This window comes from Mytilus galloprovincialis, chromosome 4 (assembly GCF_965363235.1).
Source record: "Mytilus galloprovincialis chromosome 4, xbMytGall1.hap1.1, whole genome shotgun sequence".
NCBI lineage: Eukaryota > Metazoa > Mollusca > Bivalvia > Mytilida > Mytilidae > Mytilus > Mytilus galloprovincialis.
This window is the reverse complement of record NC_134841.1, coordinates 38,463,863-38,472,438: the sequence shown is the minus strand read 5'-3', so window position 1 is coordinate 38,472,438 and position 8,576 is coordinate 38,463,863. Positions and strand designations below refer to the sequence as shown.

Here is an 8,576-nt window from a genome sequence, read left to right as displayed (position 1 = left end):
AGGTTAATGCGTAGTGTCAAATGATTACCTGTAATCTAAAAATAGACAAACTTTGTTTGCGCAAATAATTTAGCGGAACGAAACCCTTGTTGAAAACACATAACAATAAGTTCGTGTTCCTTTTCTGTCAAAACTCCGTAATATTTATCGATCACCTTACTAATAAAATGGACCCGTCCAAACGTAGTAGATGCCAAGTCGGTCCAGATGAAGAGATATTTCAATTTGGAATTTTCTAGTTACATAGATTGAAAAAAAGTACGTCTTTTTAAATATCATGATAAAAACTGGGTATGCATAACAAATGTCAGATGAAACCATTATCCTCGTCTTTTCAGTGAACAAGTCTACTACGTTTGTTGACACTCGACGGTCCACCGTGTTAGCAATTTTATTTCACATGTTTTCGAAATATTGAAGATCATTTTTCGCAATGTTTCCTGAAAATTGATAAATGTCAAAGCAACGTAGAGCTGTTTGTTCTTGTTCGTATAATAAAATTGAGAATGGAAATGGGGAATGTGTCAAAGAGACAACAACCCGACCATAGAAAAACATACAACAGCAGAAGGTCACCAACAGGTCTTCAATGCAGCGAAAAATTCCCGCACCCGGAGGCGTCCTTCAACTGGCCCTAAACAATACATATACTAGTTCAGTGATAACGATTTAATGTCATGTTTGTCTGTGATGACCCCCCTTTTCGGGATTGCATGATAATTATAGTTATCTCGTACCCACATGCACTTGTTTCTATCCATAGGAAGGTCGACTATCCATATAAAACTATTTTGGATAGAAACAAGTGCCTGTGCTCGTACCGCATCAGAAGGACATACATGTATATCAACTGAGCAATAATGTTTGGAACTTAGTTTTAAAAATGATGACAAAGTACCATTATGAAAATATTTTTATTAAGCTGAAATATACATTTATTCTTTACATTTTTATGTCTTGTAAGATATTTTATTTCTTTCCCGTTTTTTAACATTTGCGTCTGGAAAGTTGAAATGTTTTAACTTAATCATTTGTGTTAATGGTTAAATATAAATTAATAATGAAAATTGTTAAAATTAAATCAATAAAGGAAATTATTGCCCAGTTACAAACACTACCAGGGGATAATCCATGATGATTTCTTTTTGAGTTATATGTTTCAGCACATGTATATTTGACCCCAACTTTAGCCTGGTAAACGTGTTTTCTCCTTGTGAAATATAAAACATATTAAAAATGACTTTCTGCTAAAGTCTTTTATTTATATAAAGTTAAAACCTTCTTACTTCTAACTAGACAACACTCATGTCAGGTTTAATTATTATATACAAGTCCCCAAACATTAACATGACAGCAATTGCTTTTACAGCCTTTAAGGCTTTGATTTAGTTGCTACTACTCTCTAGCCTAGACTAGGTCGATATGGTATGAATAGTTCAGTTAAATCAAGAATTTAGCCATATGTAAACAGGCCACAGCTTGAATTATTGTTGTTATAACTCAATTATATACTAATATTACACTATGTTACTATCAACTGACTATGGATTTAAGTTTAATAAATATATAAATCTGTATATATACTAATTTTGAATTATTTTTTTTAAATTATTGTAACTATTATCGACACAACTACCGGTACATGTATGAGTATACGTAATTTTTAATTGTTATTGTTTCTTGGTACAGTCATTTGGTTTTGTTAGGTCAATGCTATGTAGCATGGTGGAACTAATATTTACTTTTTCTTGAGTTGTAGCACAATGTTGGGTAGATCAGTTAGAGACCTTGCTCGACCACAGAACACGGCCAAGGGTTGTAACAGTTGGACCAGAGACTTGGACAACAAGGACACACCAGTTTTTACAGATGGGTTACCAGACTGGACTGGATTCACGACTCATCACGCCACTAACTCATCTCCTTTGGTCACCTACATTTGTACATTGAATCATCATCAGATGTTATTTATGCCAACCCCTAGAGCTTTGCATTGATATGATCCAGTTGAGAATTTTTCAGATAGTTCACCAATCTCAGTACTGTAGTTCAAGGAGTTTACAACAAAAATTGAGTTGTAGCACAATGTTGGGTAGATCAGTTAGAGACCTTGCTCGACCACAGAACACGGCCAAGGGTTGTAACAGTTGGACCAGAGACTTGGACAACAAGGACACACCAGTTTTTACAGATGGGTTACCAGACTGGACTGGATTCACGACTCATCACGCCACTAACTCAACTCCTTTGGTCACCTACATTTGTACATTGAATCATCATCAGATGTTATTTATGCCAACCCCTAGAGCTTTGCATTGATATGATCCAGTTGAGAATTTTTCAGGTAATCGTCAGATTTACTAGTTAAAAGCAGTATATTACTTTTAAGTTAAACCCCCTCATGTACAAAATGTACATGTGATTACAACATATAACAAACATATTTATATAGATTAAGACAACTTTTTCTAATCTTCTAGATTGAAAAGATTTGTGTAACGTTTATACCTCAGTTTCTAAACCTAAAATTGCTGAATGTGTTACTTTTACAAATTTATATGGCCTTACAATGATGGGATGCCGCATCATGTGTTTGAAATAAAAAACTTTCGTAAATATGAGGTTACATTCTATATAATTGTTATATAATATATTACATTGAAACTTTTAAATGTTGTTTGGTATTTATCACATTTTGAATGGAGGACGCTATCGATTTATATAACATTATAATATTTATCTTGTTTAATAAACTGATAAAAAAAAAAAAAAATCAGATATTCATGTACTGCATGAATACAGATTTTGCAATAAAGTACCACAATTTAAAGGACAACAGTTTATAGAAGTGTATATTTATTGATCACTAATTTAGGACAGACTTCTTACTGCTGTTTGCCACAAACCCTACCAACCAGTCTCAGGGTGTGGGACATTTTCATTATTATTGATTTTTTTTTTTTTTATACATGTATATATATATTAAGGGAAAAAAGGGGTCCAATGGTTTTATCTTGTAATCAACTTTTAAATGAGACTATTTCAAGTTTTGTGTAATTTAAATTTGTCAGTAGCAGTTAAACGGATATGTACATGTAATATTAGCAAATCTAGTACAAACTAAGTAATTATTTACAGCTTGTCTTGCAGTCTGCTCCACCGTTAAAAATCTTTAGTATTTAGGTGTCGAAAACAGCTTTAATTTATATATATACTAGTCTAGAATGTATTGTAATCTTTATCCTGGAAATTCTAGAAGTTGCCCAATTTATGAGTATCGTACACTGTATGTTTAGGTGCCGTTTGTTATTTTAGGCTGGTGCATTACGAGGAACTTTTCATTTGCATAATCATTGGCCCTACTGGTTGCTTGGCAACAGTTGATTCCAAATTATGGTTGTTATTTATTATGAAATTATAGTACCGGTTGAATTTCAGTAACAGTTAGCATGAATGCTGGTACTATTTGAAATGTTATGCTTTTAATTATGAGGGTATCTAGATGTTGTTAAGCACTTGTTTGTGTTTTGTTTTTTGTAAAACACAGGTCATCCTTTATAACTTTTGGATGTCCTAACAGGTAACTTTAACCAGGTTTACTTTGATTAATATAGGCCTTCTTGTGATATCCAAGTTCAAATCACCTTGTCCTTTAATGGAAATAAGGTTTCATTTGGGCAACCTGGTTCAAACCCAAGATGAAAGAGAGAGAGTGGTTGCTGCTGTTATACTAAATGTTTGTTTCTGCTTACATGGATTTAGACTCTAGTATAGGGTTCTCATAGTCATTCTTTTAATTTGCGTTTGCCTGAGTTGATCCAGTTATTCTTGCTTTGTATTTATGGGCGTTTACATTATAATAATTTCACTCCTACATAGTCATCTTACACATTCAGGTATTGACCATCCAATCTTTTATGGTAATACACTTTATAACGGACAAATGTCAGCTTTTACCTCAAAAACTAACAAAACATAAAAGCAAACTTATATAAAGTAGAAATACTGTTGCCTGCATATATATGGCTTATTTTGGCTTCAATATTGATTCACTTGCACATCTACATGTATGCATCAGACTAAAACTCCTTTATTTTTAAACCAGTTGCAGGTATGATAAGAGTTATGTTTTTCTAATATATTTTATGGTGATATGATATTAAACCCCCATGACGGGTTGGTGCTAGATTTTCGTATATTCAAGACATAGCTTTTCGAACAGTTTAATTGAGGTCTGGAGCTGGCATGTTGGTAACTGTTCGTAGTCCCTTGTTGATTTTTGCAATATTGTCATTTTCAATTTTTGTTTTGTTTAATTTGTTACTTATTCTGATATTGGACTCTTTATGATTTTTACTGTGCGTTTTGTTGTGCGTTACTTCTTCTTCATTTAGTTGAGATTTTGAAAAACTTGTTTAACCCCTCGCCATTTAAGTATCTGTTCCAAGTCTGGGGCCTCTGGCCTATGTTAGCTTGGGATGAACTTTTATTTTAGATTTGAGTTTAGTATGACATTCATTATCACAAATCAGTGACTTGGTAAAATTAAAAAAAATAAAAAATCATTATGGATGAAGCCATTTCTGGTTTTTAGAGGGATTGCTTCAGATGCTCGGCCCCAACTGCAGATGTTTATCCTGCTATTACCCCAAGGGAATTTTTACAGTTATTTCAGACCTTTAGTAACCGTTTATTTGTAAGTTCCACACCACCCGTACATACCATGTATCAGAGAGGACAGTCTTTCTTTTTTTCATGAGTTCGGTTCTCTAGTTGATTTATTGAATTCATTTCCTATCTCTTTATGCATTGTTAAGGTATTGCTTACTTGTACATTTTGTATCTCTCTCAACAAAAATTGTGACATTACTAATTTACTAGGATTGGATATTTTTTTTTAGTAATTTAATGTGTGTCAAAATTGAGGTTTGAGTTTTTAAGAAGGTATTAAACACTCCATACCAGAGTCATGCTGAAGTTTAGCAATATTTTCTTATCTTGTGTTGGTATGAATTCAGTGTATTTGAAGCTGTCCTTTCATTGATTTTGGAGGATTTTTAAATGGGTTGGAGATCCAATACTGACACTTAATACAGGGTTTTACAGAAGAATTATTATTTTTCTTTATTTATTATGCTTTAAATTGTATTCGTATTACTATGTAGCTATACTTCCATGTAGCTATTTGCCGTACAGAATTGTAGGAGATTTTTAATGTTTGATGTTTGAATAGTAGAATCCTCAATAGTAAGTATGTTTTTGTAGCAGACTGACATCCTCCAGATGGGGTTGACTTAGGTCTAGCCACAGAAATGCATTTTTGTGGTGGCATATTTGTCGCATGTTAAAAAGTTAACTTAGAATATATAATGAACCTATAAGGATCCAACATATTTTTAATAAACTTGTAGTGGTATTGACACAGGTAGTTCTAGAGTGGGTCTTTGCCAATGAGATGAAGAACATGATCAGATGGAGTGTGAGATTCATCATTCTTAAGTAAGGATTGTCTCAATTTAGACCAATGCAAACATGGACTGGTGCTGCTATAGAATTTATAACTATTTATTGCCGTTATGATAAGCTATCGGGTTGCTACATAAAATATTATGTTTTTCGATCAGACCAGAACTTTTTCAACTAGATGTTTTTCACTTGTCACCCTTAACCTGCTTATGAAATGAATTCTTAACATCTTTATATTATTTGTTGATATACTATAATATACTATATTTTATGATATACAAATACAATCAACTATCTTGTGGTTTGCTGTAGTTTTGGTAAGTATTTTTATCTGTGTAGGTAAAATTTGTTGTTCACAAAACTTCATCTAGATTATTTAACATATATTATGTACCAGTTGTACTTTAGATAAAAATAACTATTTGTCTATCTAGACATTTATCATATATATGGACCAAGTTGTGCGTTAAATAAAATAGCTATCTATCTACCTAGATTATTTAATATATATATGTACCAAGTTGTACGTTAAATAATATCTATCTATCTATCTAGATTATTTAATATATATATATTTATATATTTACCAAGTTGTACGTTAAATAAAAATATCTATCTATCTACCTATCTGTAGTTATCTCATATCTGGTTCACAGCTTTGCAGCGAACCGCCCTTTTTATGGCGGTTGACAGAGTCTCTGTTTTCCTCCGTCAATGTGGCAGAATTAGCTGCATAGAATCTTAATGTTAACTATGAAATTTTAGGTTTTTGGATAATACAGACTACACTTGTGTATCCCACGGTGTTTTCTAAATTTAAAGCACCAGTGTATCCCACGGTGCATCTTTACATTTTCATATATATCTATCTTCACATATATCTATCTATCTACCTGGTTGCCATATTATCTTCGGGTAACCGACCATAGATCTATCTACATATACATGGTCTATGGTCTATCTATCTATATATATATATATTATATATTGTATGAATCTATCATATTATGAATAAAAGCTGTGGCCAGATATCGCCAAACCATATATGTATTTTGTTTTAATGGCACCATCTGAGATAATGGAATTTAAGTTAATAGACTTAAATTCAGTTATCGCCGGGGCCACTCACGGATTGTGTTTCATGTTTTAGATTTACCCAACATGTGTGACGTTATATTCTGTGACGTCATTTAGTCCTTTTTAGAATTTCATCGCAGCAAGCAAGCTGTTTAAATTTTGTAAGCGGTAAACTTGAAAACCCGCCCTCCCACTCCTTTTTATTGAACAAGATACTGCTCTTTTGTATTTATTTTTCAGGTTTGTGTCGGTGATAGTGGTGATACAGATTTGACTGATGATGTTAACTCGTTTGCTGTTGAGAAAAGTGGCTTTTATTTGAACTTTGAGCATCATAAATATATTCCCGTAAATGGCAGAATTCGCTGCATAGAATCTTAATGTTAACTATGAAATTTTAGGTTTTTGGATAATACAGACTACACTTGTGTATCCCACGGTGTTTTCTAAATTTAAAGCACCAGTGTATCCCACGGTGCATCTTTACATTTTCATATATATCTATCTTCACATATATCTATCTATCTACCTGGTTGCCATATTATCTTCGGGTAACCGACCATAGATCTATCTACATATACATGGTCTATGGTCTATCTATCTATATATATATATATTATATATTGTATGAATCTATCATATTATGAATAAAAGCTGTGGCCAGATATCGCCAAACCATATATGTATTTTGTTTTAATGGCACCATCTGAGATAATTAGATTCGATAAGAATCTGTTAAGATATTGTATCAAAAAAAAAAAAAATTATAAAAAAGTTATGATTAAATAGTTGTTACAGAAGTCTTTGAGGGCCGTGCACTTTTTTCAATTTGATATAACAAATAAATTGTATTATCATATACTTAGACTAAATAACATATGATTTTTACTGTATAATAATAGCATTAAATTAACGTAAATTCCATATTTTTCGAATTGGTGCTTAGCGGGCTGATATGAAAAGTTTATCACATGCTTCGATTGTTATCACATGCCTTTCCGTAACGTTATCACATGGCATTCCGGTGATACTCGGCAAATTCCGGAAAATACACCTCAATGCTACGTTTTCAGTGAAAAACATTACGAAATAGTGTACAAAACAATTATTTAGATACTGAAAAGTATATTGTGTAAAATAATAACAAAAAAACAAAAAAATAAAAATAAAAAAACAAACAAATTATACAAATAAATGCATTCTTTATAAGTTTCCCACATAATTTAGAAAGTTACAAGTTTGAAAAGGTTGACTTTTCCAAACAGTGTTCATTATGTATATTGTTATTTTTTGTTTGTTTGTCGAGTCATCCATATTAAAAATGTTTTCTCCTCTGTTGAGGCATATGGTAGAAAGATTTGATATCGAATGTACTAAATTTGGGTCCGACGTCCGTGAACTTTTCAATCTTTGAACTTCTATTTGGGAACCACGTAAAAGGATCAATATATGAATCTGTTATTTTTCTCCATTGTTGAAGCATATGATAAAAAGATCATAACATGTCATTTTTCATATCGCATGTATTATCAGCCCTCGAGCCATGCGGCTCTTGGGCTGATATTGAACCTAGGGCTGATAATACATGCGATATGAAAAATGCCATGCAATAATCTGATAATATAACAGATTATCAATTTGATATAACAAATTATGATAATTTGAAATAAAAATTTATAAATTTGATATATCAGATCCCTTTTACACTGATTGTGCATGGGTTTTTTCTTCTAGATTTCGCGCATGGGTCTTTGTTTTTAATAAAATGTGTGCAAACAAAATATATAAAAAAAAAATGCAAGGATGAACTTAAGGATGTTTCATATATCCTTATATGTGCCCATCGAAATTGATAAAGAAGCATGCCAGGATTTTGAGGAAGGGGAAGCATTTTTTATCCGTGCATGTTCCTATGTCCCTAGAAACACACTATCCATTCTTTCTGATTTGAAAATGTACAATATAAATTGATCCTTTTTCTATTCTAATCGTTCGTTCTATGACACCAGGTCCCATGTACTGAAAAGAGAACG

The 8,576-nt window shown here is 32.2% G+C and overlaps 1 long non-coding RNA gene across 1 annotated transcript; it reads left to right on the top strand.

Annotated features, from left to right (window-relative positions):
• The first annotated feature begins 1,387 nt into the window (after positions 1–1,387).
• On the top strand, positions 1,388–7,223 carry LOC143072089 (uncharacterized). Its single transcript, XR_012977036.1, has 2 exons — positions 1,388–1,425; positions 1,760–7,223. It is a non-coding gene; the product is annotated as an uncharacterized LOC143072089 (long non-coding RNA).
• Positions 7,224–8,576: the final 1,353 nt, after the last annotated feature.